General features: G+C 42.9%; 1 protein-coding gene across 1 annotated transcript in view; it reads left to right on the top strand.

Moving 5' to 3' along the window:
- The first annotated feature begins 766 nt into the window (after positions 1-766).
- Positions 767-25,861, top strand: part of SAR1A (secretion associated Ras related GTPase 1A) — an 83,681-nt gene continuing 58,586 nt past the window's right edge. Inside the window, exon 1 of the mRNA XM_056530480.1 lies at positions 767-801. The gene's annotated coding sequence lies outside the window, so the exon portion shown is untranslated. The remainder of the gene's footprint in view (positions 802-25,861) is intronic.

Raw genomic sequence — 25,861 nt, 5'->3', positions numbered from 1 at the left:
ATGCTGGGAATTGTAGTTTTGCAACATCTGGAGGTCTATAGTTTAGAGACCAATGTATAGTGGTCTCCAAACTCTGCCCCTCCAGATGTTGCAAAACTACAACTCCCAGCATGCCAGTACTGTCCAGGCATGTTGGGAGTTGTAGTTCTGCAACATCTGAAGGACCAAATGTTACAGAACTACCCGGACTTCCATGGGCAGCAGAGCGGGGGATCTGAACTTTATTCCCTCCCACCCCCTTCCTGCCATTGGTCGATCAGTCCTGACTGACCAATGGTAGGGGATAGGAGGAGGTGGCACCCCGATCACCCTTATTTTCCGGGCCATCAGGTCACCAAAATTGACCGCCGAATCACGGCGTTCATGGTCTCGGGACCCCCCTAGGCGATGTGCCGGGATGGCTGCTGATAGATAGCAGTAGTCTCGTTCCGATCACTGGCCAGCGAGCAGCAGTGATCGGAAATACGGAGGGCGTACAATTATTCCCTATCATTGTTAAGTATCTGGATGCGAGGGCGTACCTGTACGCCCTACGTCCCCAACAGGTTAATATTTTGTCTTGTAAAATGTTAGATATCACAATGGAAGCCTAACAGATCCCATTGAAATTAACAATATAAAATCATACAGTGGCCTTACTGGCTTTCTTTGTTAATCTTCCCTTATGACATCACACATGTGACATCATCAAGTGTATGGAGCTATCTGTACCAGCCACTAGTACAGTCCAGGCCTAAGCTATCAGAGGGAGTGCACATAAAGAGCAGGAGATGAGGAAAAGGACAAGATGACACAGGAGAGGTACAGAAATCCTAAATATTGCTCAGAATACATCTAGAATTCTAGACTTGCAAATGATGACTAGATCTAATGAATATAATGTGTCAAAATCATAATGTTAATTGTATTAAATCTAATTATTTAACTAGACACTTTGCTGATGTTCCCAAATGACCAAGTATATATTGTTTATTCAATTTTATTACACAAAAAGTTGGGGTGTAAGTACTGTATGGGTATATTAAGTCTAATGGGGGGTGACAGGGAAGTAATATGAGTTCTCTGACCTTTAATATGACCTCCTGTTATAACCTAAAATAAGAATTTAGGCTGAATGTATATTTCACTATTATAATGCTTGATTTCATGTATGACTATTAATACTGAATCATAAAAAGAAATGCATACATTGAATTCTCTTTAACAGGATTGTCCCAGAGAGCAAATTTGGTAAAATCAAATGTGTGCCCCATACATATATGGAAAGGGCGACAAATGTGCTGTTTTTAAGGAAAATAACTTATATCCCTGTAGAGTTCTTCTCCCCCATGGATTTGATCAAGTAGTTTCCTCTCTGAGCTCTAACCCTACTGTTGCCAGGCAACAGAGCACACACTTTCCCACAATCCCCCTTACTTATAAGCTCAGTGGAGACAAACTGCCATTACCTTTAGGAGACTGCAGGTGAACTGATCATGTGTTACCCCCGCCATAGTGGGTCGTAACCAAGGGCAACAGTTATCAAAACAATGCGGGTACATGGAGGATTAGTAATCTTATTTCTATCACTGAGATAGATAGATAGATAGATAGATAGATAGATAGATAGATAGATAGATAGACAGATAGATAGATGAAGAAAAAGATCACTGCAGCACTCGAAGGGTAGTGGAAATTTGTGGGTAGTGTTTTTCCATCACAAGTACAAGGCAATGTTTCAGCTTCTAGCAAGCAGCCTTTTTCTTCTATGTGAATTTGGAGCTGATTTGCACCCACTTACTATTTCTCTTATGGTGTGCTTCTACCTTCTTTTCTATCTATCTATCTATCTATCTATCTATCTATCTATCTAGGCCATAGATCAGTGTTTCCTGAACAGGTTGCCTCCAGCTGTTGCAAAACTACAACTCCCAGGCTGGGAGTTGTAGTTTTGCAACCGCTGGAGGCACCCTAGTTGGGAAACACTGAGATAGATAGATAGATAGATAGATAGATAGATAGATAGGGAATAGATATTGGACATAGATCAATGTTTCCTATCCAGGGCGACTCCAGCATGCTGGAAGTTGTAGTTTTGCAACAGCTGGAGGAACCCTCTTCAGGAAACTGTGGTAGCGGGGTGTGATGAGGGCACATGTTGTTACCCTAGGGGCAGATGGCATTAACCCCTTGTATTCATAACATGGGGGCGTGGTTTAGCCTAAAACCACCCTGTGCTAGTCAGTCAGGGAAGCTGATTGGGACCACAGTGGCAAAATCACAGAGTCTCAATCAGCTGAGAGGAAGGCTGAAGGGGCCCTACCTGGCTCAGTGCCGTCAGATTGGCGCTCCAAGAATATAGGCAGCCTGTATAAATAGAATAAATAACACTGATCAATGCTCTGCTATAGTATAGCATTGTTCAGTGTTTGCAAACAAAAGGTCTCATGTGACAGTCCCCTATAGGGACTTAAAATGGTGAGAAAACTTTAATATAGGACTAAGGGCTTTTTTCATTTTTGCACTTTTGCACAGTTTTTTTCCTCCTCATCTTTTAAAAATCCTACAGAACTATATGAGGGCTTGTATTTTGTGCAACCAATTTTGCTTTGGAATGACATCAATCATTTGTCCAGAATTGCTGAAATTTGGTCACTTCATATATAAAAAATTAATTTAAAAAAAAGATCAAAAAGTCCAAGCTGAACAAGAATGGTACTGAAAAAAACTACAGATCATTGCCCTCATATATCCCCATATACAGAAAAATAAGAGTTATAGGCAGGGGTGTAGCTAGAAACCTCAGGGCCCCGGTGCAAAAAATTGCCTGGGCCCCTCTACCACCTGACGACCCACTTCCCCAATTTCGGACGACCCCATACTCAGCTGCACAAAGATAACAGTGACTACAGCACTGATCAGACACAGTCAGGAGAATACACAATGATATCACTGACCTGAGTGACGTCTTCTCTGTTGTCTTTTCCTTTCTTCTTCATCTGGTCCAGACGTCAGGACGTCTTCCAGCTCCATATTCTCTGCCGAGTCTGACACCCGGACATCATAGGCTCCTCACTTTGTCAGTAGATTCTCATCCTCTGTATGAAGACAATAATCATTATTATTATTGTACCCCCTGAACATCATACTGCCACCTACTGTATCCCCTGAATAAAATACTGCCTCCTACTGTACCCCCTGAATATAATAGCGACGAAAATTTACCACTAAAATAAAGTAGAATATGTCACGAAAAAACAATCTCGGAATCAGAATGAAAAGTAAAAGCATCCCAGAGTTATCAAAGCTTAAAGGGGTTCTCCCTTGCTTATACTGTTTTTTGTTATTATGTTTGTGTGTCATGTGTAAGCTATTAGCGTAGACCTAACGTACGCTACGCTGTTAGCGTAGCACTTGCGTACTCGTGCATGCGCAGACAGTTTGTCAATTAGACAAAAAAATAGTTTTATTGGTAAAAAAAAACAAAAAAACTACCTGCCCATGCGCTGGAAGAGGCCGCAGATTCGTCGCAGAGCCACGGAAGAAACAAGAAGAAAAGATTTGCCTCGGACGTCAGAAAATAGGAAGGACAGAACCAAGAACACACACCCCGACATCCCACTTACCGAACACAACATGGCGGAGGCCGAGGTACACAGCAAGCCACTGGAAGAAAAAGGGGCCAGCTTCCGGATCTTCACAAAAGGTAAGAAAATACATATATACATAATCATAACACACATAAAAAAACACATACTTATACACACATAACACACAAACATAATAACAAAAAACAGTATAAACAAGGGAGAACCCCTTTAAAGGGGTATTCCAGGATTTTTTTTTATTTGACTATGCTACAGGGGCTGTAAAGTTAGTGTAGTTCATAACATAGTGTCTGTACCTGTGTGTGACGGTTTTCTCAGAATTCTTATGTGATTTTCACTCCAATATTTATTTTTACCAGCATGCAAAATGACTGTTGTCTCAGATTTTTCCCAGCTTGCAAAAGTCAGCTCATGACAGGGAGCCTGTCTGCTTCAATGGGAGGAGGGATCAATCTGCAACTAATGGAACAGCTGTAGGCACCCTGATTAAAAACCACACTGATTTGAATGGATGCAGCTCATTTATGTTTCAATGGGTAGAGTGGCTGATGTGTGAGAGGGAGGAAGATGGAATTGTGGGATTTGTAGTAAAAAAAAAAGGTCAAACAGGAAATACTAGTTCACAAACAGCTAGTCACAGTGTTATGTTAATATCACAACATAGCAATTTAGCCCCAAGACAAGCGCAGATCCTTTCTAAGCATGTCCATTACTGTCTGCCAGGTATGTACTAAAATCACCTTATGCTGGATAACCCCTTTAAAGTGATAGTGGTCAGATGTGCAAAAAATGCCACTTTTCAGTGTAGAACCCGGCCATTTTTTGCACATCTGACCACTGTCACTTTAAGCATTAATAACTATGGGATGCTTTTACCTTTCATTCTGATTCCGAGAATGTTTTTTCATGACATATTCTACTTTATGTTAGCGTAAAATTTTGTCGATACTTGCATCGTTTCTTGGTGAAAAATTCCCAAATTTGATGAAAAAATTGAAAATGTTGAATTTTTTTTTAACTTTGAAGCTCTCTGCTTATAAGGAAAATGAATATTCCAAATAAATTATATATTGATTCACATATACAATATGTCTACTTTATGTTTCCATCATAAAGTTGACATGTTTTTACTTTTGGAAGACATCAGAGGGCTTCAAAGTTTAGCAGTAATTTTCCAATTTTTCACAACATTTTCAAAATTTTTCAGGGACCAGTTCAGTTTTAAAGTGGATTTGAAGGGCCTTCATATTAGAAATACCCCACTAATGACCCCCTTATAAAAACTGCACCCCTCAAAGTATTCACAATGACATTCAAAAGGTTTGTTTACCCTTTAGGTAGCAGCAAATTAAAGGAGAAAATTCTAAATCTTCACTTTTTACACTGGCATGTTCTTGTAGACCCAGTTTTTGAATTTTTACAAGGGGTAAAAGGAGAGAAATCTTCCTGAAATGTGTAACCCAATTTCTCTCGAGTAAGGAAATACCTCATATGTGTATGTCAAGTGTTCGGTGGGTGCACTAGAGGGCTCAAAAGGGAAAAAGCGACAGTGGGATTTTGGAGAGTGAGTTTTTCTGAAATGGTTTTTGGGGGTCATGTCACATTTAAGAAGCCCATATGGTGCCAGAACAGCAAAAAAAAAAACAAAAAAAACAGATGGCATACTATTTTGGAAACTAAACCCCTCAAGGAACGTAACAAGGGGTACAGTGAGCCTTAACACCCCACAGGTGTTTGACGACTTTTCGTTAAAGTTGGATGTGTAAATTATTATTTTTTTCAGTAAAATGCTAGTTTTCCCCCAAATTTTTAATTTTTACAAGGGGTAATAGGAGAAAATGCCCCCCAAAATTTGTAACCCCATCTCTTCTGAGTATGGAAATACCCCATGTGTGGACATCAATTGCTTGGCTGGCGAACTACAATGCTCAGAAGAGAAGGAGTCACATTTGGCTTTTGGAAAGCAAATTTTGCTGAAATGGTTTTTGGGGGGGCATGTCGCATTTAGGAAGCCCCTATGGTGCCAGAACAGCAAAAAAAAAAAAACACATGGCATACTATTTTGGAAACTACACCCCTCAAGGAACGTAACAAGGAGTACAGTGAGCCTTTAAACCTCACATGTGTTTGACGACTTTTTGTTAAAGTTGGATGTGTAAATAAAAAAATAAAAAAAATTCACAAAAATGCATTTTTTTCCATAAATTTTACATTTTTATAAGGGGTATTGGGAGAAAATGACCCCCAAAATTTGTAACCCCATTTCTTCTGAGTATGAAAATACCCCATGTGTGGACATCAAGTGCTCTGCTGGTGCACTACAATGCTCAGAAGAGGAGGAGCGTCATTGAGCTTTTGGAAAGAAAATTTATTGGGAATGGAAGTCAGGGGCCAAGTGCATTTACAAAGTCCCCCGTGGTGCCAGAACAGTGGACCCCCCCCCCCCCCCTCCCACCACCACATGTGACCCATCATTTTGTAAACTATACCCCTTACAGAATTTAATAAGGGGTCCAGTGTGTATTTATACCTCACTGGCATTTGACAGATTTTTGGAACAGTGTGCTGTGCAAATGAAAAATTTAATTTTTCATTTTCACGGACCACTGTTCCAAAAATCTGCCAGACACCAGTGGGGCGTAAATGTTCACTGTACCCCTTATTACATTACATGAGGGATGTAGTTTCCAAAATGGGGTCACATGTGGGGAGGTCTACTGTTCTGGCACTACGGGGGCTTTGTAAACACACGTGGCCTTCAATTCCGGAAAATTTTCTCCTTAAAAGCCCAATTGTGCTCCTTCTCTTCTGAGCATTGTAGTGCGCCAGCAGAGCACTTTACATCCACATATGTGGTATGTTCTTACTCAGAAGAAATGGGGTTACAAATTTTGGGGGGCTTTTTTTCCTATTTTCCCTTGTGAAAATGAAAAATTTAGGGTAACACCAGCATTTTAGTGAAAAACATTTTTGTTTGTTCGTTTTTCCATCCAAATATGAAAAATTTTCATAAAACACCTGTGGGGTGTTAAGGCTCACTATACCCCTTGTTACGTTCCATGAGGGGTGTAGTTGCCAAAATGGGGTCACCTGTGGGTGTTTATGTCAGAACTGCTGTAAAATTAGCCACCTCTGCGCAAATTTAGGCCTCAAATGTACATAGTGTGCTCTCACTCCTGAGCCTTGTTGTGCGCCTGCAGAGCCTTTTACGCCCACATATGGGGTATTTCCGTGCTCAGAAATTGCGTTACAAATTTTATTTTATTTTTTTTCCTTTTACCGCTTGTGAAAATAAAAAGTAGGGGGCAACACCAGCATGCTAGTGTAATTTTTTAAAATAATTTTTACACTGACAGGCTGGTGTAGCCCCCAACTTTTCCTTTTCAAAAGGGGTAAAAGGAGAAAAAGCCCCCCCCCAAAAAAAATTTGTAGTGCAATTTCTCCTGAGTACGGAGATACCCCATATGTGGCCCTAAACTGTTTCCTTGAAATACGACAGAGCTCCAAAGTGAGAGAGCGCCATACGCATTTGAGGACTAAATTAGGGATTGCATAGGGGTGGACATAGGGGTGTTCTACGCCAGTGATTCCCAAACAGTGTGCCTCCAGCTGTTTCTAAACTCCCAGCATGCCTGGACAGTCAGTGGCTGTCCGGAAATGCTGGGAGTTGTTGTTTTGAAACAGCTGGAGGCTCTGTTTTGGAAACACTGCCGTACAATACTTTTTCATTTTTAATGGGGGGGGAGGGGAACGGTGTAAGGGGGTATACATGTAGTGTTTTACCCTTTATTCTATTTTAGAGTAGTGTAGTGTTTTTAGGGTACATTCGCACTGGCGGAGGTTTACAGTGAATTTCCCACTAGGAGTTTGCGCTGAGGCGAAAAATTTGTCGCAGCTCAAACTTCAAGCAGGAAACTTACTGTAAACCTGCCCGTGTGAATGTACCCTGTACAGTCAATGGGGGGCAAACCTCCAGCTGTTTCAAAACTACAACTCCCAGCATGCACTGACAGACCGTGCATGCTGGGAGTTGTACTTTTGCAACAGCTGGAGGCACACTGGTTGGAAAACCTTTAGTTAGGTTCTGTTACCTAACTCAGTATTTTCCAACCAGTGTGCCTCCAGCTGTTGCAAAACCACAACTCCCAGCATGTACTGATCGCCAAAGGGCATGCTGGGAGATGTAGTTATGCAACAGCTGGAGGAACGCAACTACAACTCCAGCATGCTGAGACAGCTGTTAGGGCATGCGGGGATTTGCACTTTTGCAACATCTGGAGGGCTACAGTTTAGAGACCACTGCACAGTGATCTCCAAACTGTGGCCTTCCAGATGTTGCAAAACTACAAATCCCAGCATGCCCATACAGCAAACTGCTGTGTGGGCATGCTAGGAGTTGTAGTTTTGCAAGATCTAGAGAGCCACAGTTTAGAGATTACAGTGGTTGCAAAACTGCAAATCCCAGCATGCCCAAACAGCTGTCACGGTATGCTGGGAGTTGTAGTTTTGACAACATCTGGAGGGCTACAGTTTAGAGACCACTGTATAGTGGTCTCAAACTGTAGCCCTCCAGATGTTGCTAGGCAACTCACCGGGTTCCGTATCGCCTCCCGCAGCCGCCGATCGCCTCCCGCAGCCGCCGCCGATGGGTAAGCGGACTTCGGAGCCGGTCCTCTGTCGGTTTCCCCGTTATGCCCCGCCTATTGTGGGTGGGCAGAACGGGGAAACCGAAAGTTAACCCCCCGCCCCCGATCTGCTATTGGTCATTGCTTCTAGACGACCTATAGCAGGGATAGGTCCCTTCAGGGGGATTGTGGGTGTCTTGGACAATTCATCAGCGATTTGCGGTGATCGCCGACATGGGGGGGTCTGATGACCCTGGGCATTTGCGCGGGGTGCCTGCTGATCGATATCATGACGTACACGTACGTCCATGGGAATTCCGGTCCCCGCCGTATGCCGGACGGGGACTGGAATTCCCACAGACGTACGCATACGTCATGGGTCCTTAACTAACAGGGTCCCATGATGTAGCGGTACGTCAAGGGTCCTTAAGGGGTTAAGGTGAAAATGGGCTGGGTCCTCAAGTGTAAATATTGGCACCACATTTGCTATGCGCCAGTCCTGGGGAACAGTCCTTGTTACTATAGAGTCCCTGAATATTAACCCCTTGCCGCAAAACGCCCGGAGCTGAGCTCGCATCATACCCGCACGTTCCCGGCTGCTGTCCGGCATTAACTCTTTAGACGCGGCGATCAAAGTTGATCGCCGCGTCTAAAAGTGAAAATAAAACCATCCCGCAGCTCAGTCGGGCTAATCGGGACATCGCTATAAAATCGCGATGTCCCAATCAGCTGGGACGCAGCAGGAGGGTGCCTTACCTGCCTCCTGCGCGTCTGAACGGCGATTGATTGCTGCAAGCCTGAAATCCAGGCTTGAGCAATCAACCGCCGATAACACTGATCAATGCAAAGTTATGTCTTTGCAGTGATCTGTGGAAAAGATCAGTGTGTGCAGTGTTAAAGCCCCCTATGGGAGCTATAACACTGCAAAAAAAAGTGAACAAAAAAAGTGAATAAAGATCATTTAACCCCTTCCCTAATAAAAGTTTGAGTCACCCCCCTTTTCCCATAAAAAAAAGTGTAAATAAAAATAAACATATGTGGTATCGCCGCGTGCGTAAATGTCCGAACTATAAAAATATATCATTAATTAAACTGCACGGTCAATGGCGTATGCGCAAAAAAAAATCCAAAGTCCAAAATAGTGTATTTTTGGTCACTTTTTATAACATAAAAATATGAATAAAAAGTCTGATCAAAACAAGAATTGTATCGATAAAAACTTCAGATCACAGCGCAAAAAATGAGCCCTCATACTGCTCCGTACATGAAACAATAAAAAAGTTATAGGGGTCAGAAGAGGACAATTTTAAACGTATAAATTTTCATGCATGTAGTTATGATTTTTTTCCGAAGTAATAAAAAATCAAACCTATATAAGTAGGGTATTATTTTCATCATATGGACCTACAGAATAAAGATAAAGTGTCATTTTTAATGAAAAATGTACCGCGTAGAAACAGAAGCCCCAAAAATTTTCTAAATGGCGATTTTTCTTCCATTTTGTCTCACAATTATTTTGTTTCCGTTTCGCCGTAGATTTTTGGGTAAAATGACTGATGTCATTACAAAGTAGAATTGGTGGTGCAAAAAATAAGCCATCATATGGATTTTTAGCTGCAAAATGGAAAGGGTTATGATTTTTTAAAATTAAGGAGGAAAAAACGAAAGTGCAAAAATGGAAAAACGCTATGTGCTTAAGGGGTTAAAATTAGGGGTCTGTCTATCTCATTACTTAATTCCTTTAGAACAAGGGGGTGAATGCCATCTGGACCTGGTGATTTGTTTATTTTGATTTTTTGTATGCGACACTGTACTTCTTCCTGGGTTAGTCAGGTGACCTGTACAGGGGAGTTTACCTTATCTTGCCGTATTTCACCTGGCATTTCCTTTTCCTTGGTGAATACAATGGAGAAGAATTTGTTTAATATATTTGCTTTTTCCTGATCTCCTTCTATAATTTCTTCCTCAAAATTTTTTAAATGGCCTACACTTTCATTTTTGACCTTTTTGCTATTTATATAGTTAACCCGATAACGACCATGGACGTCCATACTCGTCCAATGGCCGTTACCGGGGTATGACGCGGGCTCCCGACTCGAGCCCGCGTCATACCGGCCAGCCCCCAGCTGATTCCTGTAGCTGGGGGCCGGCGTTAATAGCCAACATGCGGCGATCGCCGCGGCCGGCTATTAACCCTTTAGATCGCCGCTGTCAAAGTTGACAGCGGCGTCTAAAGGTGCCTGTATACAGTCCCTGGTGGTCCAGTGGGGTGGATCGCTCCCCCGCAGCGCGATCGCGGGGGAGCGATCCACTGCTGAGGTAGCCTGAGGGCTTACCTCTCCTCCTGTGTCGGCTCCGGCTCTCTGAATGATAAAGCCTGGCAGGACCAGGCTTTATCAATCGAGCGCAGAGCACACAGATGAATGGGATTGTATGCAATCCCATTCATCTGTATGAGGAATCAAATGATTCCTCCTAAAAGTCCCCTAAGGGGACTAAAAGTGTAAAAAAAAAAAGTTTAAAAAAAGTTTAAATCTCACACATTAACCCCTTCTTTATTAAAAGTTTAAATCACCCCCCTTTTCCCAAATTCCATATTAAAAATATGTAACCATAATAAAAATAAACATATGTAGTATCGTCGCGTGCGTAAATGTCTGAACTATAAAAATATATCATTAATTAAACCGCACGGTCAATGGCGTACACGCAAAAAAATTCCAAAGTCCAAAATAGCGTATTTTTGATCACTTTTCATACCATAAAAAAAGGAATAAAAAGCGATTAAGAAGTCCAATCAAAATAAAAATGGTACCGATTAAAACTTCAGATCACGGCGCAAAAAATGAGCCCTCAAACCGCCCTGTACGTGGAAAAATAAAAAAGTTATAGGGGTCAGAAAAGGACAATTTTAAATGTATAAATTTTCCTGCATGTAGTTATGATTTTTTCCAGAAGTGCGACAAAATCAAACCTATATAAGTAGGGTATCATTTTAATCGTATGGACCTACAGAATAAAGATAAAGTGTAATTTTTACCGAAAAATGTACTGCCTAGAAACAGAAGCCCCCAAAATTTACAAAATGGTGTTTTTTCTTCAATTTTGTCGCACAATGATTTTTTTTTCCGTTTCGCCATAAATGTTTGTGTAAAATGACTCATGTCATTCCAAAGTAGAATTGGTGGCGCAAAAAATAAGCCCTCATATGGATTTTTAGGTGCAAAATTGAAAGGGTTATGATTTTTAAAAGGTGAGGAGGAAAAAATGAAAGTGTAAAAACAGAAAAATGCTTGGTCCTTAAGGGGTTAAAGAACATTTTGGGGTTCGTTTTACTCTCTTTGGCAATGAGTCTTTCTGTCTCCATTTTTGCGGCTTTTATCTGTTTTTTACATAATTTACATTTTTCTCTATAGCTTTTTAATGCTTCTTCACTGCCGTCCTGTTTTAGTAGTTTAAATGCTTTATTTTTTGTCCCCTTAACATTTTTATTCATCCACACTGGTTTTCTTTTATTCCTGACCCTTTTATTCCCATAAGGTATATACCTCTTACGGTGAGAATTTAAGATATTTTTAAGTCGCCCATTTAGTGTTAGTATTCTTGTTTTTGAGGACATTTTCCCAATATATATTGTTAAGGGCTTCTCTGAGTTGATTAAACTTTGCCTAAAGTTCATTGTTTTTGTGGCCCCTCGCTAGGTTCCCTTATTGCAGAACAAGTTATAATGTACTATATTATTATCACTATTCCTTAGGTATCCTTCTACCTGCACATTAGTTACTCTGTCAGATCTGTTGGTTAATTTTAAGTCCAGTAGGGCGCCCCCTCTGGTTGGGCCCTGTTACGCCGAGCGCTCTGGGTCCCTGCTCCTCCCCGGAGCGCTCGCGGCGTTCCTCTCTCTGCAGCGTTCCAGTCAGACCCGCTGACCGGGAGCGCTGCACTGACACTGCCGGCGGGGATGCGATTCGCGTAGCGGGACGCGCCCGCTCGCGAATCGCATCCCAAGTCACTCACCTGTCCCGGTCCCCGGCTGTCACGTCCTGGCGCGCGGCTCCGCTCCTTAGGGTGAGCACGCGCCAGCTCTCTATGATTTAAAGGGCCAGTGCACCAATGATTGGTGCCTGGCCCAATCAGTCTAACTAGCTTCCACCTGCTCCCTGTCTATATAACCTCACTTCCCCTTCCCTTTCTTGCCGGATCTTGTTGCCTTGTGCCAGAGAAAGCGTTTAGTGTTGTCCAAAGCCTGCGTTCCAGATCTTCTGCTATCGCCATTGACTATGAACCTTGCCGCCTGCCCCGACCTTCTGCTACGTCTGACCTTGCCTCTGCCTAGTCCTTCTGTCCCACGCCTTCTCAGCAGTCAGCGAGGTTGAGCCGTTGCCGGTGGATACGACCTGGTTGCTACCGCCGCAGCAAGACCATCCCGCTTTGCGGCGGGCTCTGGTGAAAACCAGTAGCAACCTAGAACCGGTCCACCGACACGGTCCACGCCAATCCCTCGCTGACACAGAGGATCCACATCCAGCTAGCCGAATCATAACAGGCCCTGCGCCATTTGGGACAGATAATTGTCTTTAGCTATATTCAGAAACTTGTTTCCTTTATGAGATTCACAGGTTTCAGTGTGGAGTCAGGGTGTTGCAATGGGGAATGAAGGGTCTGGTGGTATTAACCCTTACTTTTCGTGACGCCAGGGTGAAGTTTGCTTAGTATTAGAGGTCCTGCCGCCAACCGGCCCACAAACGGCAGGGAAAATAAACGGAATGTCCACAGCAGATTTTATGAGATAACTGGAAACTTTTACTTGAACTTTTATGCAACAGTCTTTACAATTGTACAGTTTCTCTTGAGGTAAACGGGTTGCAGGTTCCTCACAGGCTTTGCTGGGACTAATAGTCTTTAGCTTTAAGCAGGCCACTGGGCTACTAATTATAAGATTTGAGTGGAATAGTAGTCACACATGATTTGTAGGTTGAGCTTTATAACTCACGGTTTTATTGGCTGATGGATCTTTAGGCAACCAAGGGGCAAGCCCTGTGGAATGGAGGGACTCTAGCTGAGGGGACTTAAGACAGGGAAAGGACCAGGTCCTGTACCGGGACACCACAAACCCCCTTACTTAAGATAAGTCATCCTCGACATAGGTCCCCTGAGGTAGAGGGACGGAATGGCCATATGCAGTCCTAAAGCATTAATACAAATGTCCAAGTCCAGGCTGATGATAATAGAAATAAAGAAAAATATAGAGAGAGTCTCTGTGCGTTGAGGCAATGTCCATACATACTCAAAAAAAACATACATGAACAGGATTGTTGGGTTTGATTCACGAGCAGGATAGCATAAATCCCTATTCACAACAGAATGAACAGTCTAGAATGAACATATGTTTTATACCTTGGAGTAGCTACATTTTATCTTATTTTATGACACTATCATTTACTGACTATGCATGACATTTAACCCCTTAAGGACCAAGCCCATTTTCACCTTAAGGACCAGAGCGTTTTGTGCACATCTGACCACTGTCACTTTAAGCATTAATAACTCAGGGATGCTTTTACTTATGAATTTGATTCCGAGATAGTTTTTTCGTGACATATTCTGCTTTAACATAGCAGTAAAATTTCGACGATACTTGCATCAAAATTTCATAAAAAATTAGGAAATTTAGCAATTTTCGAACTTTGAAACTCTCTGCTTGTAAGGAACATAGACATACCAAATAAATGATATACTGATTCACATATACAACATGTCTACTTTATATTATATTTGCATCATAAAGTTGACATGTTTTTACTTTTGGAAGACATCAGAGGGCTTCAAAGTTCAGCTGCAATTTTCACATTTTTCACAAAATTTTCAAAATCAGAATTTTTCAGGGACCAGTTCAGGTTTGCAGTGGATTTGAAGGGCCTTCTTATTAGAAATACCACACAAATGACCCCATTATAAAAACTGCACCCCTCAAAGTATCCAAAATGACATTCAGTAAGTGTGTTAACCCTTTAGGTGTTTCACAGGAATTGTAGGAAAGTGAAGGAGAAAATTCAAAATCTGAATTTTTTACACTTGCATGTTCTTGTAGACCCAGTTTTTGTATTTTTATAAGGGGTAAAAGGAGAGAAATTCCCCCAAAATTTGTAACCCAATTTCTCTCGAGTAAGGAAATACCTCATGTGTGTATGTAAAGTGTTCGATCGGCGCAGTAGAGGGCTCAGAAGGGAAGGAGAGTGGGATTTTGGAGAGTGAATTTTTCTGAAATGGTTTTTGGGGGGCGTGTCGCATTTAGGAAGCCCCTATGGTGCCAGAACAACAAAAAAAAATCCACGTGGCATACTATTATGGAAACTACACCTCTCAAGGAAGGTAACAAGGGGTACAGTGAGCCTTAACACCCCACAGGTTTTTGACGACTTTTCGTTAAAGTCGGATGTGTAAATGATTTATTTATTTATTTTCACTAAAATGCTGGTTTTCCCCAAAATTTTACATTTTTACAAGGGTAATAGGAGAAAAAGCCCCCAAAATGTGTTAGGCAATTTCTCCTGAGTACAGAAATACCCCATATGTGGCCCTAAACTGTTGCCTTGAAATACGAGAGGGCTCTGAAGTGAGAGAGCGCCATGCGCATTTGAGGACTAAATAAGGGATTTGCATAAGGACGGAACTGGATGCAAGAATGACACTTGCCTCCGAGACCAAAAATACCCTATGGCAGTGTATCCCAAACAGGGTGCCTCCAGCTGTTGCAAAACTTCCAGCATGCCTGGAAAGTCAATCGCTGTCCGGCAATACTGGGAGTTGTCTTGCAACAGCTGGAGGCTCCGTTTTTAAAACAGTGTCATATGAGAAATTTTTTATTTGGGGGGGGGGAGGGGGGGCTGTGTAGGGGTATGTGTATGTAGCGTTTAACTTTTTATTTTGTGTAATGTAGTATAGTGTGGTGTTTTTAGGGTACACTCACACGGCCGCGGTCTACAGCGAGCTTCCCGCTGGGAGTTTGAGTGCATCTCAAACTTGTAGCAAGAAGCTCGCTGTAGACCCCGGACGTGTGAATGTACCCTGTACACTCACATGGGGGGGGGGGGGGGGGAGGGGTGCAAACCTCCAGCTGTTGCAAAACTACCACTACCAGCATGCCCTTTGGCTGTCCGTGCATGCTGGGGTTTGAAGTTATGCAACAGCTGGAGGCACACTGGTTGCAAAACACAGAGTTTGTTACTTAACTCAGTGTTTCGCAACCAGTGTGCCTCCAGCTGTTGCGAAACTACAACTCCCTGCATGTACGGTCTATCAGTGCATGCTGGGACTTGTAGTTTTCAACAGCTGGAGGCACACTGGTTGCGAAACACTGTGTAAGGTAACAAACTGCACAACCAGTGTGCCTTCAGCCGTTGCAAAAACTACAACTCTCAGCATGCAGTGACAACTGAGGGCATGCTGGGACTTGTAGTTATGCAACAGCTGGAGGCATACTGCTAACACTCCCAGCATGCCCTTTGGCTGTCGGTGCATGCTGGGGGTTGTAGTTATGCAACAGCTGGAGGCATACTGGTTGCAAAACACTGAGTTTGTTACTTAACTCAGTGTTTCCCAAAAAGGGTGCCTCCAGCTGTTGAAAAACTACAACTCCCTGCATGCCCAGACCGCCGAAAGACATGTTGGGAGTTAGTTTTGCATTATCTGGAGGGTCACAGTTTGGTAACCACTGTGCAGTGGTGTCCAAGCTGTAGCCCTCCAGATGTTGCAAAACTTTAACTCCAAGCATGCCCAGACAGTCCAGGCATGCTTGGAGTTGTAGTTCTGCAACATCTGAAGGGCCACATGTTACAGAACTACAACTCCCAGCATGCCTGGACTGTCTGGGCATGCTGGGAGTTGTAGTTTTGCAACATCTGTAAGAGCACAGTTTGGACACCACTGCACAGTGGTCTCCAAACTGTGGGCCTCCAGATGTTGCAAAACTACAACTCCCAGCATTGCCAGAAAGCCTTTGGCTGTCTGGGCTTGCAGGGAGTTGTAGTTTGGCAACTCCTGGGACGCAGCAGTGAAGATCACTTACCGCTGATCTTCACTGCTGCGTCCGCCGCTGCCTCCGCCGGCCCCGCGCTGTCTGTCCGGATACCGCCGCGGATCCCAACACGATCGCCGGTCCCGGGACATGTTCGGTGGTCCCGGAACCATCCGCCATCTTCCTCCCGCTCTGTCCCGACCTCCCGACCCCCTCCTGCCATTGGTCGCTAGTCCTAACGACCAATGGCAGGGGTTTAGGAGCGAGGTGGCAACTGGTCAGAAACTTGTAAATAACTCATGAAAGAATAAAGTTATGTTAAAACCAAAAACATCATTGTTTTTCTTGTGAAATTCCCAATAAGTTTGATGTGCCACATGACCCTCTTCCCATTGAAAAAACTAAAGTTGGATTCAAAATGGCCGACTTCAAAATGGCCACCATGGTCACAACCTATCTTGAAAAGTTTCCCCCCTGACATATACTAATGTGCCACAAACAGGAAGTTAATATCACCAACCATTCCCATGTTATTAAGGTGTATCCATATAAATGGCCCACCCTGTACAACTCCCAGCATGCCTGCACAGCCAAATGATGTGTGGGCATGTTGGGAGTTGTAGTTTTGCAACAGTAGGAGGAACACAACCTGCAGCAACACTGCTGTAAATCTGAGTTTTACCAATCATATGCCTCCAGCTGTTGCAAAACAACAACTCAAAGGAAGTTTGGGCATGACATGCTAGGAGCTGTAGTTTTGCAAAAGCTGTAAGCAACCAGTGCTTGTGTCTGTGTACAGCGTAAAACCAGAAAGGAAAGGGTTACAGATGCTCACTCCTGAGACCAGTGAAGGAGGGGGAGGAGGGGGAGTGGTTATCACCTGAGGAGAAGAAAGGGACCCCCCCCCCCCCCCCTGCTTCTGGTCGACAACATTAAAGGGGTATTCCAGGAAAAAACTTTATATATATATATATATATATATATATATATATATATATATATATCAACTGGCTCCAGAAAGTTAAACAGATTTGTAAATTACTTCTATAAAAAAAGAAATCTTAATCCTTTCAGTACTTATGAGCTTCTGAAGTTAAGGTTGTTCTTTTCTGTCTAAGTCCTCTCTGATTACACCTGTCTCGGGAAACACCCAGTTTAGAAGCAAATCCCCATAGCAAACCTCTTCTAAACTGGGCATTTCCAGAGACAGGTGTAATCAGGGAGCACTTAGACAGAAAAGAGCAACCTTAACTTCAGAAGCTCATAAGTTCTGAAAGGATTAGGATTTTTTAATAGAAGTAATTTACAAATCTGTTTAAATTTCTGGAGCCAGTTGATATATATAAAAAAGTTTTTTTCCTGGAATACCCCTTTAAGGTAATTCAGAAATAAAGCTAATTCTGAGAGAAATATAGGTCATGGACACATAAAAATTATAAGTACATAATCAGGATAAGATACTGAGCAACTTATAACAGTTTTTTTTTGTTTTTTGGGTGATATGACAGGTATGCTTTAAGGTGTTAAAGGAAATCTGTCACAAGTTTCACCCACACTAACCAGCTGTACTGGCTGGTAGTGCGGGTGACACTGATTAAAATGGTACCTTCTGTGTCCGGATCCGTTGCTCTGTTGAGGAGATATCTTTATTTTTCAGAATATGCGAATGAGCAGTCTGGGGCATGGGCGAGGCTACGATCCCGCTGTCGGGCACAGTGACGTCAGCACTGTTCAGCGCTCAGCGCGGCTTATTAATATTCACTTCATTCCCCACTCTGTCTTAGTGCCTACTTCACAAAGCAAAACTACAACTCCCAGCATGCCCAGACAGCAGGGCCCATGTCCCAGACTGCCCATTCACATATTTTGAAAAATTAAGATATCTCCTCAACAGAGCGACGGATCCGGACACAGAAGGTACCATTTTAATCAGTGTCACCAGTATGGCTAGTGTGGGTAAAACTTGTGAATATTTCCTTTTAGCATCAATGTTCAGGGGAAATGAAAGGATGAAACCACTGGTGGGCTCTGTGTATTTTGAGGAAAGTATGCTTACAATGTGTGAAACACATAAAGCCTTGTGGATAAGCATTCAATTGTCTCTGTCTGAAGCTTGCTGGGAGAAGCATATATAAATGTTATTTCAATCTTGTACTTAGCCTGTTGGACTTCACTTCAAATCTGATAAACCAAGTCTATGCTTTTTCAAAGCTGCCAAGGTAAAGCAATGTGATGACTGATGGCTCTGTATACACCACAGCCAGTAGCATCACTTACCTTCAAGTACTCTATTACCATCTGTAATGTAACAAGTTACATGCAGCATGATCTAAAACGTGCTGTATCATGAAATGTATATAAACAGCAGAATGTACTTTATGGGTCTCAGGTTAAAAGCATCCCTATGTCAATTTTTTTTAATCAACTGGTGCCAAAAAGTTAAACATATTTGTAAATTACTGCTATATAAAAATATTAAAGGGGTATTCCGGCTTTATACATCTCATCCCCTATCCAAAGGATAGGGCATAAGATGTACAATCGCAGGGGTCCCGCCGTCACGCCCCCTCCCAAAGACATAATTGAAGGGGGCATGGCATCATTAGGGGGCATGGCCATGATGTCGCATCCCGTCTTGGAATCAGCGCCCAGCACAGAATGCCCCAGCGGCGGGACCCCTGCGATCATACATCTTATCCCCTATCCTTTGGATAGGGGATGAGATGTATAAAGCAGGAATACCCCTTTAATCCTTCTAGTACTCATCAGCTGCTGTATGCTCCACAGGAAGTTCTTTTCTTTTAGAATGTCTTTTTTGTCTGACCACAGTGCGCTCTGCTGACACCACTGTCCGTATCAGGAACTGTCCAGAGCAGGAGCAAATCCCCATAGAAAACCTATCCTGCTCTGGACTGTTCCTTTAGTTGCTTAGTTGTTTTTATTTATTTTAGTTATTTTTCACCAGCTATCAGATAATATGTATATAGTTGCTATTTACATCACTAGTATTATTAGTAATATCACTTCTGAGAGCCATACAATAATGTATATATACAACTTTACAAGATTTTTGTATTTAAATTCAATGCACTGCACTTTTTGCACAATGTGCACTGATACCTAACAATGCTTTATTAACCCCTTAAGTACCTAGGGCGTATGGATACGCCCTGGCTTTCTGGTACTTAAGGACCCAGGACGTATCCATCTGCCCGTGGGAATATCGGTCCCTGCCACGCGCTGGGCGGGGACCGGATCGGGTTGACTGCTGAATTTGATCAGCAGGCACCCCGCGCAAATGCCCAGGGCGGTCATCAGACCCCCCTATGTCGGCGATTGGCGCAAATCGCAAGTGAATTCACACTTGCGATTTGCGCCTATTCCGGATCATACGGGTCTATGGTGACCCGGAATATAAGGGGGATCGCGGTTGTCTAACACACCTACGATCCCCCTGAAGGGATAGAAGTGAGGTGGCAGGGGTGCCACCTCTCCTATCCCTGCTATTGGTCGTCAGAATCGACAACCAATAGCAGATCAGGGGCGGGGGGGTTAACTTTTGTTTTCCCCGACCTGCCAATTCACAATAGGTGGGGCAGAACGGGGAACCGAAGGGGACCGGGCACCGAAGATCCACTTACCCGTGGCGGCAGAAGAGGACGGCTCCCTGGATCGTACGGAAGCCGGTAAGTTGCCTAGCAACATCTGGAGGGCTACAGTCTGAGCCACTATACAGTGGTCTCTACACTGTAGCCCTCCAGATGTTGCAAAACTACAACTCCCAGCATGCCCAGACAGCTGTTTGGGCATGCTGGAATATGTAGTTTTGCAACAGCTGGAGGGCTACAGTTAGAGACCACTATACAGTGGTCTCTAAACTGTATCCCTCCAGATGTTGCAAAACTACAACTCCTAGCATGCCCAAACAGCTGTTTGCTGTCTGGGCATGCTGGGATTTGTAGTTTTGCAACATCTGGAGGGTCACAGTTTGGAGATCACTGTGCAGTGGTTTCTAAACTGTAGCTCTCCAGATGTTGCAAAACTGCAAGTCCCAGCATGCCCAAACAGCAAACAGCTGTCTCGGCATGCTGGGAGTTGTAGTTGCGTACCTCCAGCTGTTGCATAACTACATCTCCCAGCACGCCCTTCGGTGATCAGTACATGCTGGGAGTTGTAGTTTTGCAACAGCTGGAGGCACACTGGTTGGAAAATACTGAGTTAGGTAACAGAACCTAACTGACGGATTTCCAACCAGTGTGCCTCCAGCTGTTGCAAAAGTACAACTCCCAGCATGCACGGTCTGTCAGTACATGCTGCGAGTTGTAGTTTTGAAACAGCTGGAGGTTTGCCCCCCCCCCCCCCCCATGTGAATGTACAGGGTACATGCACACGGGCAGGTTTACAGTAAGTTTCCTGCTTCAAGTTTGGGCTGCGGCAAACTCCTAGCGGGAAACTCACCCTAACCCGCCAGTGCGAACGTACCCTAAAAACACTACACTAACACAAAATAAAGGGTAAAACACTACATAAACACCCCCTTACACTGTCCCCCCCCCCCCCCCAATAAAAATGAAAAACGTATTGTAGGGCAGTGTTTCCAAAACGGAGCCTCCAGCTGTTGCAAAACAACAACTCCCAGCATTTCTGGACAGCCACTGACTGTCCAGGCATGCTGGTAGTTTAGCAACAGCTGGAGGCACCCTGTTTGGGAATCATTGACGTAGAATACCCCTATGTCCACCCCTATGCAATCCCTAATTTAGTCCTCAAATGCACATGGCGCTCTCTCACTTCGGAGCCCTGTCGTATTTCAAGGAAACGGTTTAGGGCCACATATGGGGTATTTCCATACTCAGGAGAAATTGCACTACAATTTTTTTTTTGCTCCTTTTACCCCTTATGAAAAGGAAAAGTTGGGGGCTACACCAGCCTGTCAGTGTAAAAAAATAAAAAAAATTTACACTAACATGCTGGTGTTGCCCCATACTTTTTATTTTCCCAAGCGGTAAAAGGAAAAAAAGACCCCCAAAATTTGTGACATCATTTCTCCTGAGTACGGAAATACCCCATATGTGGGCATAAAATGCTCTGCGGGTGCACAACAAGGCTCAGGAGTGAGAGTGCACTATGTACATTTGAGACTTGGTGGGGTGGCAGATTTTACAGCGGTTCTGACATAGACGCAAAAAAAAAGAAATACCCACATGTGACCCCATTTTGGAAACTACACCCCTCACGGAATGTGACGGGGGGTATAGTGAGCCTTAACACCCCACAGGTATTTCTCGAAGTTGGATGGGAAAATGACAAAAAAACATTTTTTCACTAAAAATGCTGGTGTTAACCTAAATTTTTCATTTTCACAAGGGAAAATAGGAAAAAAGACCCTCAAAATTTGTAACCCCATTTCTTCTGAGTAAGACCACACCCCATATGTGGATGTAAAGTGCTCTGCGGACGAACTATAGTGCTCAGAAGAGAAGGAGCGCAATTGGGATTTTGAAGAGAAAATTTGTCCAGAATTGAAGGCCACGTGTGTTTACAAAGCCCCCGTAGTGCCAGAAATATGGACCCACCCCCCACATGTGACCCCATTTTGGAAACTACACCCTCATGTAATGTAATAAGGGCTACAGTGAGCATTCACGCCCCACAGGTGTCTGACAGATTTTTGGAATAGTGGTCCGTGAACATGAAAAATTTTATTTGCACAGCCCACTGTTCCAAAGATCTGTTAAACGCCAGTGGGGTGTAAATACTCACTGCACCCCTTATTAAATTCTGTGAGGGGTGTAGTTTCCAAAATGGGGGTCACATGTGGGGGGGGGTCCACTGTTCTGGCACCATTGGGGGCTTTGTAAATGCACATGGCCCCTGACTACCATTCCAAACGAATTCTCTTTCCAAAAGCTCAATGGCGCTCCTCCTCTTGTGAGCATTGTAGTTCGCCAGCAGAGCACTTGACGTCCAAACATGGGGTATTTCCATACTCAGAAGAGATAGGGTTACACATTTTGGGGGTCATTTTCTCCTATTACCCCTTGTAAAAATGTAAAATTTAGGGAAAAAACAGCCTTTTAGTAAAAAAATTATCTTTTTTTTCATTTACACATCAAACTTTAACAAAAAGTTGTCAAACACCTGTGGGTAGTTAAGGCTCACTGTACCCTTTGTTACGTTCCTTATCCACTTAAGGACCTAGGGCGTATGGATACGCCTTGACGTCCTGGTACTTAAGGACCCAGGGTGTATCCATACGCCCGTGGGAATTTCAGTCCCCACCGCACGCTGGGCGGGGATCGGACTGGGGTGACTGCTGATATTGATCAGCAGGCACCTCGCGCAAATGCCCAGGGGGGGACATCAGACCCCCCCCCCCCATTTCAACAAAATTAGCAAATGTGACTCCTTCTCTTCTGAGCATTGTAGTGTGCCTGCAGTGCACGCGACATCCACCCATGGGGTATTTCCATACTCAGAAGAGATGGGGTTACACATTTTGGGGGGCATTTTCTCCTATTATCCCTTGTAAAAATGTAAGATTTTGGAAAAAAACTGCATTTTAGTAAAAAAAAAAAAAAAAAATTAATTTGCACATCCAAAGTCGTCAAACACCTGTGGGGTGTTACGGCTCACTGGACCCTTTGTTACGTTCCTTGAGGGGTGTAGTTTCCAAAATAGTATGCCATGTGTTTTTTTTTTTTTTTTTGCTGTTCTGGCACCATAGGGCTTCTTAAAAGCGACATGCCCCCCCCCCCCCCATTTCTGCAAACTTTGCAAATGTGACTCCTTCTCTTCTGAGCATTGTAGTGCGCCAGCAGAGCACTTGACATCCACACATGGGGTATTTCCATACTCAGAAGAGATGGGGTTACAAATTTAGGGGGGGGCATTTACTCCTATTACCCCTTGTAAAAAAGTAAAATTTGGGGAAAAACCTGAATTTTTGTTAAAAAAATAAATAAATTCATTTACACATCCAACTTTAACAAAAAGTTGTCAAACACCTGTGGGGTGTTAAGGTGTACCTTTTGTACCCCTTGTTACGTTCCTTGAGGGGTGTAGTTTCCAAAATAGTATGCCATGTGGGTGTGTTTTTTTTTTTGCTGCCCTGGCACCATAGGGGCTTCCTTAATTCAACATGCCCCCGAAAAACCATTTCATCAAAATTTGCTTTGCAAAATCCAAATGTGACTCCTTCTATTCTGAGCATTGTAGTTTGCCCACAGAGCACTTGACGTCCACACATGGGGTACTTCTATACTCAGAAGAGAGGGGGTTACAAATTTTGGGGGGCATTTTCTCCTATTACCCCTTGTAAAAAAGTAAAATTTGGGGGAAAACCAGCATTTTAGTTAAAAAAAAAAAAACTTTTACACATCCAACTTTAACAAAAAGTCGGCAAACACCTGTGGGGTGTTAAGGCTCACTGTACCCCTTGTTACGTTCCTTGAGGGGTGTAGTTTCCAAAATAGTATGCCATGTGGATTTTTTTTTTGCTGTCCTGGCACCATAGGGGCTTTCTATATGCAACATGCCCCCGAAAAACCATTTCAGAAAAATCTGCTTTGCAAAATCCAAATGTGACTCTTTCTCTTCTGAGCATTGTAATACGCCAGCAGAGCACTTGACCTCCACACATGGGGTATTTCCATACTCAGAAGAGATAGGGTTACACATTTTGAGGGGCATTTTCTCCTATTACTCCTTGTAAAAATTTAAAATTTTGGGGGAAAACTAGCGTTTTAGTGAAAAAAAAAAATTACACATCCAACTTTAACGTAAAGTCGTCAAATACCTGTGGGGTGTTAAGGCTCACTGGACCCCTTGTTACGTTCCTTGAGGGGTGTAGTTTCCAAAATAGTATGCCATGTGTTTTTTTTTGCTGTCCTGGCACCATAGGGGCTTCCTAAATGTGACATGCCCCCAAAAACCATTTCAGAAAAACTCATTCTCCAAAATCCCACTGTCGCTCCTTCCCTTCTGAGCCCTCTACTGCGCCCGCCAAAAACTTTACATACACATATGAGGTATTTCCTTACACGAGAAAAATTGGGTTACAAATTTTAAGAAAATGTATCTCCTGTACCTGTTACCCCTTGTAAAAATGCAAAAACTGGGTTTACAAGAACATGCGAGTGTAAAAAATTAAGATTTTGAATTTTCTCCTTCAATTTGTAGCTATTCCTGTGAAACACCAAAAGGGTTAACAAACCTTTTGAATGTCACTTTGAAAACTTTGAGGGGTGCAGTTTTTATAATGGGGTCATTTATGGGGTATTTCTAATAAGAAGGCCCCTCAAATCCACTTCAAATCCTAACTGGTCCCTGAAAATATCCGCTTTTTAAAATTTTGTGAAAAATTGGAAAATTGCTGCTGAACTTTGAAGCCCTCTGATGTCTTCCAAAAGTAAAAACATGTCAACTTTATGATGCAAACGTAAAGTAGACATGTTGTATATGTGAATCAATATATAATTTATTTGGAATATTCATTTTCCTTATAAGCAGAGAGCTTCAAAGTAAAAAAAAAAAAAAATGCTAAATTTTCAATTTTTTCATCAAATTTGGGAATTTTTCACCAAGAATTATACAAGTATCTACAAATTTTTACCAGTAACATAAAGTAGAATATGTACCGAAAAAATATCTCGGAATCAGAATGAAAGGTAAAAGCATCCCAGAGTTATTAATGCTTGAAGTGACAGTGGTCAGATGTTAAAAAAAATGTCCGGGTCCTTAAGGTATATTTGGGCTGGGTCCTTAAGGGGTTAAGGGGTGTAGTTTCCAAAATAGTATGCCATGTGGGTATTTTTTTGCTGCTCTGGCACCACAGGGGCTTCCTAAATGCGACATGCCCCCCAAAAATCATTTCAGCAAAATTTGCTTTCAAAAAGCCAAATGTGACTCCTCCTCTTCTGAGCATTGTAGTTCGCTCGCAGAGCATTTTACATCCTAACATGGGGTATTTCCATACTCAGAAGAGATGGGGTTACAAATTTTGGGGGGGCATTTTCTGCCATTACCCTTTTTAAAAATGGTAAATTTTGGGAAAAAACTGCACTAGAGTGAAAAAAATTTTTTTCATTTACACATCAAATTTTAACGAAAAGTCGTCAAACACTTGTGGGATGTTAAGGCTAACTGGACCCCTTGTTACGTGCCTTGAGGGGTGTCATTTTCAAAATGGTATGCCATGTGGGGTTTTCTGCTGTTCTGGCACCATAGGGGCTTTCTAAATGTGACATGCCCCCCCCAAAAACCATTTCAGCAAAATTCATTCTCCAAAATCCCATTGTTGCTCCTTCCCTTCTGAGCCCTCTAGTGCGCCCGACGAACACTTGACATACACATATGAGATATTTCCTTACTCGAGAGAAATTGGGTTACAAATTTTGGGGGGCTTTTTCTTCTATTGCCACTTATAAAAATTTAAAAACTGGGTCTACAAGAACATGCGAGTGTAAAAAATTAAGATTTTGAATTTTCTCCTTCATTTTGCTGCTATTCCTGTGAAACACCTAAAGGGTTAACACACTTACTGAATGTGATTTTGGATACTTTGAGGGGTGCAGTTTTTATAATTGGGTCATTTGTGGGGTATTTCTAATATGAAGGCCCTTCAAATCCAC

The sequence above is a fragment of the Hyla sarda genome, chromosome 7 (assembly GCF_029499605.1).
Source record: "Hyla sarda isolate aHylSar1 chromosome 7, aHylSar1.hap1, whole genome shotgun sequence".
Classification (NCBI taxonomy): Eukaryota; Metazoa; Chordata; class Amphibia; order Anura; family Hylidae; genus Hyla; species Hyla sarda.
This window is presented reverse-complemented; position numbering and strand designations above follow the sequence as displayed.